Below are 6,000 nucleotides of genomic sequence, written 5' to 3'. Positions count from 1 at the left end.
GGTTTCTTATGAAGGTGACACTATGAAGACTCTTCTCTGACAATTCCCTAACAAAGGCCTAACCAAAAAAATTCCCCCTTCCTCATTCCCCTGTACTGATCCCAGTCTGTGTCAGGCTTCACTGGGCCTCACTCTAAAGGTTTATCCCAAATAAACCTGTGTTACCTTCATTTGGCTCTTTCCTTAAAATATTCTTTCAGTTTTCCAATTTCAAATAGGTTTTTCTCATTCAGTATTGCACAGAAATTCATGCTAAAAAAAAATCATTCCAATATTAGAGTGATTTTTTTTTTTTAATACTGGGGATCGAACTTGGGGACACTCTACCATTGTATTACTGAGCTACATCCCCAGCCCTTTTTATTTTGAGACAGGATCTCACTATAGTGATCTTTTTGTTGTTGTTTTGTTTTTGGTATAGGAGGTGAATCCAGAGGCACTTAACCACTGAGCCACATTCCCAGCCCTTTTGATTTTGAGATAGGGTCTTGCTTAGGGCCTAAATTGCTAGGGCTGACTTTGAATTTACAATCCTCCTGCCTCAGCCTCCTGAATTTCTGGGATTATAGGAATGCATCACAGCAACCAGCTTCACTACAGTGATCTTTTACACTCAAACTTGGTTATGTAGATGGGTAATTATAAAAAATGCAAAAATGAGAAGATTTTTAAGTTGTGCTGGCACATGTGATACATTCATGAATCTATAGTATGACTGAAAAAACCCTTATAATTCCCAGATTAGACAATTAGATGTTTTCTAATTTGGGATATACCACCTCAAAACTAAAAGGTAGGGGTGTGGATGTGGTGGTGCATATCTGTAAATCTAGAGGCTAGGAATGCTGAAGCAGGGGCATTATAAATTTGAGGATTATAAGTTTGAGGTCAGCCTTGGTGACTTAGCAAGATCTGTCTCAAAACAAAAACTAAAAAGGGCTGCGGATGTAGCTCAGTGGTAGAATGCCCTTGGGTTCAATCCTCAGGACAAAAGAAAAAAAAAAAGACAAAGTAAGTCTTCAAGAGAAAACAATTATTTAATGCTGTCTGCTCTCCCAATGTATTTATTTGGGACTAGTAGTTTCAGTTCTATCTAGTTCAGATAAGTGGATTGTTAGGAAGTTCCTGGAACAAATATAATGAAGGTATTTTCAATTTTCCTTCCTGGACAAGAATTTCCTGGAATAGTGAGCTCATGTTGATAGAGCCAATCCAATAGTCACTGTTTGCCCAGAGACAGTCAACCATGGCCCATGTACACAGACAGGTGTGTGGATGTGGATGATTCTGGTCCTGAGGTCTTTGATGAGGCACCAGATGCGAAAGTTCTCTTCCATGTTTTTGAAATTCAAGTGCATTAGTCTATTTACAAGGATTTTTTAAGAGTTGAAAGTTTGATTCTTTAAAAGCATTATTAGAGTGACATATCCCATTTGTACTTTAAAATAGCTAGCCTATAAATCCAAAGGATTTCATTTAAAACTGAAAAAGGCAATCACTCAGAAAGAAAATGACTACTTTTACATATGATAATACATATCTGAGTGGAAAACTCTACTAAAACAGCTGCTATTTCTTAAGAGCAGGGATCTTTACATTCTCTTTATGTCTTAAAATATTTAATAGCTGGTAAAGGTCACTGGAAAGTGTCCTTTAATTTTTTGGGGGCAATCCCAAACTGTCATACACAAAGCAGCTAATGACAGAACAAAATAATTATGTTGTTTTGCTCTAGAAAGAACCTGAAAAATGAATTATTTACATTTTTCTTATTTTGGGCCATTTTGCAATGCATATTAAAATATTCAATCCCAATTCATCAAATAAATTATGAAGGCATCACATTTTTATGATACGTCTTTACAAGAAAAATACATTTAAGATAGCGTGGTCTAAATGTGAAAATGATACTTCTTTGAACAACTTTTTCTGAAGTGTTGATGGAAAGACCATCTCCTGCCCAATGACTCCATGATTAACAAGGCAGGCTGGGACATCGGTCAGCCTGAGAGGAGTTGGCTGGAGGCAGGAATAGAGTCTGAAGGACAGGAGCTCATCTTTGGGTAAGAATTAAGCAGAATTTTGCTCTTGGTACTTATTTTTCTAGGGCATAAAGCAAATTCTTTGTTCTTCTTAAGCTTCAGTTTCTATCAGTTTAACACTGATCATAATAATTCCATTGCAATGAAGCTATGAAGCCTAGAAGAGAGAATTTAGGCAGGAACTTAATATTAGCAGATAGGCATAGATTCACTGGGATATATGAGGGTCCTAGCACACCACTTAATCTCACCAAATTCTTTCTTTCTCCAGATGAGACAATATCTGGCACAGAACCTAAAGCCACTAGGTCCAGAAGTCTACTCGCTCATTTCTGAAAATGCAGGCCAGATGAGTTCTGCCATTATCCTGACCATAGTAAAACTATACGCAGTACTACAGTTTTCCTAAAAGCAGGGGAAAGAAGCTGTGGTTTGCTTTTCAATTGAATGAACATGAGGTCGAATTTTGTCTGCACGTTTTTCTAGTTTTATAGTCTGGGGCAAGTTGCTAACTTTTTTTTTCTAACAGTTTCCTCATCAGTTAATTGAGTGTAGTAATATCAACTCCACAAATTTGAGGATTTTGTGAGATGAAGTCTACAAAGCATCATTGATTGTGTCTGACAGTGTAGATAGTTATTAGCCAATTAAATCTGCTTACTTTATAATTATCTGCTGAATAATGAGAGGAAATAGCAGGGTACTGCTCCCAGACTACCATCAAATGGATGTAATGTGTGGAAAGAGACATAGGAAAACATTAGTTTTTATGAATATTAATAAAATATTTATGGACCAGAACAAGTTAATTAAAACTTTTTCTAATGGGGTAGATCAAGGAATCATTCACCCCTTTCTTTTCATTCAGGATTTTTGATTCCAATAGGAGCATTTTAGTCCTATGTCTGAAGACCCCAGGATTTTCATATCATTTCAAAATGATTAAGAAAAAAATTGTTATTCTTATTATGCCCCAAATATACAGCACTGAACACAACTTTAGGAATGTTAATGGTTTGAATTCATGGACCAAATTGTCTATAACAGACATACGAATCCTAACATTCTCTGATTTTAACTCTTCTATTTTTTTAGGGGGAGGTGATGAGAGAGGTATTGGAAGGCGAACCCCAGGTCTCACACACATTAGGCAGTGCTCTACCACGGAGCTACCTCCCAGACCTGATCTTAAGGCTTTCTTTAGCATGCTGACATCTGTTTGCAGATATTTGAACTCTGAAGCCAGGCAGTTTATACAACCCCCTCTCCCACTTACCTGGGCTTTTTGCTACCTTTCTTCTCATTTCTAACCCTCCCTTTTTTTTTTCCCTTTGCTATTTTAAATATGTTCAGCAGCTCCTTCCATGTTTTATCACACTGCTTTGTTTTGGTGCATGAGGTTCCTGCTTTCTACAATGACTTTTCTCAAATGTTCCCTACTAATCTGGAACCAGGACTTTTCTCAGGAAATCACAGTGCTAGGAAACCCTTGCACTACTTCCATAGGAGCTCACGTATATCACAATCATAATGCCTTTTGCTTATCTCCTCGTTCCCTACCCCTTAGGCTGAAATCACAGGGAAGTCAGGAAGTAGGCCTGGCATCAGCGTGCATCTCATTGAACATCTGTTGTGTGATTGGGTGAATCCTACTCATCATGCCTTCCTTATTTCCCATAGCAAGGGCACTCCTCTTATGAAATGTTGCCAGCACTACTCACTGATATAAAATCATACTCAGGGGCTGGGGATGTGGCTGGGCTGGGGATGTGGCTCAAGCGATAGCGCGCTCGCCTGTCATGCGTGCGGCCCGGGTTCGATCCTCAGCACCACATACAAACAAAGATGTTGTGTCCACCGAGAACTAAATAAATAAACATTAAAAAAAAAATCATACTCAGGGTGAGATGTAAAAATGTAACTCAGCAAAGGGGAAGCTAAGAACCTGGCTGAGCAGATTTTCATCTTGTGGTTCATTTTCAAAGGCTATATCACTTGCATATCTTGTACAAGTTAACTTGGTGACTAAAAGAAAGCTATGCTGTTTATTAACTGTCATGTGCCAACCCTTGTTATATAAAGGTCTACCCAATACAGCCCTGGCTTTCCTGTGGGGACCTAAACCATTTTGCATATAAGTGATAACTAGTCCCAGAGAGGTGTATATCTGGGCAGAAACTAGAAAATTAAGTTAGGTTGGCTGTTTGACATTAGGTGAGAAAAAACACACAAGAAAATAGGGGTTGTCAAGAATTATCACTTTTCTTTAATAGTTCAACCAGCTCTCCAGGTACAGTGGTATACACCTGTAATCCCAGGGACTCAGGAGGCTGAGGCAGGAGGATCTCTACTTCAAGGTCAGCTTCAGCAATTTAGTGAGGCCTAAGCAACTTAGTGAAACCCCGTTTCAAAACAAAAAATAAAAAGGGATCAGAAGGGTGGAGCTTGTATCTTTGTGCTCACTGAATCTGGGTGAACTCATGCTAGTGAAGGTGTCATTGTGTCCAAGGCATCTCTGTTCTGGAGAACATGCCACACCAAGATGGTGACAAGTCGCCCACTGGCCAAAAGTCCTCCTTACTTGGGGTAAAAACCTAAGCCAAGCAGACCAGCTGTCAGAACAAAAGTACAGTTGAACTACTCACAGACGGGGGCACATCTACCTCATTAGGGCTCCTTCTGGAACTGAGGGCTTTGTGGGAGGTTAACATAGGTCTCTATGTAGTAGCCATATAGTAGCCTGAAAATGATCACAGCCAAACTCATTATCAATTTTTATTTCCTACCATACACCAAATGTACAGCACTGAACACAATTTTGTTGCTTTGATGTAAGAAATATTAATTGTTTGGAGAAACAGGATACAAACAAACTACCTCAAATTAAAAAAAATGCATACATCATTGCCATTTTGTTGTTTACAAAAGACCCAATTTACAGTATCGATCATTAACATAGTTGAAAAGAAAAAAATCAGTGCACATTACAAAACACATCAAGTACAAAGGAGGCAAATAAATACCAACATACTTCACAAAAACATCCTGTTCAATCTATGCAAACACAAATAAATTAACCTGAAGTCATAGTAAATTATAGTAATAAATACATAGGTTGGTAAGAGATTTCTTTTTAAATTAAATAAAATATATAACAAACTTGTTAAAATATTTAGCAAATTAAACTTTTGTCTTTGTAATAAGTGAACTCATTTGTATGCATCTATGAAGTACTGTATAGCAAAATGTTTGCAAGTACATAACTTTAATAGAAAATTTTGTTTGGTGTCCCATTTATAATAGACAGCACATATGGTAGCTTTTTCTTTAAAATTGATTTTTAAATAAACACCTTTCCTACCTAAGAACAGACATTTCATCTTCACTAAACTAAGATTCAAGAGTTCAAATGAACCCCAAACCAAAGAGAAGCCCCACTTGATGCATAACAATGACCACAATTTCATGGAGGTGGAATTACTGTGGAATATCACTTTTCGTGTTTTTGTGCAGGTAACTTTAGCAAGAGTGGAATATATCAAGCCTGTGAATGCCATCACATTCAATCTAAATATCCATGAGGCTAATCAAAAGTAAACACTTTTGTTATAGCACAGAAAATTAAGCCCACACTAAGTTCATGTGTACATTTACACTGAGGCACGTCTGCACATGAAATGTGTGTGCACATCAAAAAGGCAGTTTAGCTGGTTGTCTATACCTTTTCCTTAAAAAAAATAAATATAAAAAAACTTTTGAAACAATGCTTAACTACTTTACAGTCCCTGAAATAGACATTGCCTTTACTATAGCAACTACTAAACTCTGACCCATTCAGAAATTCAAGATCGCGGGCTCAATTTTATGTGTGGATGGGTGTCTGTGAGAGTGTGTGTGTGCGTGCGTGCCTGTGTGTGTGAGTCTGCCTGTGTGTTTGTGTGTGTGAAAGCATGTGGAT

This window comes from Marmota flaviventris, chromosome 15 (assembly GCF_047511675.1).
Source record: "Marmota flaviventris isolate mMarFla1 chromosome 15, mMarFla1.hap1, whole genome shotgun sequence".
NCBI lineage: Eukaryota > Metazoa > Chordata > Mammalia > Rodentia > Sciuridae > Marmota > Marmota flaviventris.
The sequence above is the reverse complement of the archived record's forward strand: the minus strand, read 5'-3'. Positions refer to the sequence as shown.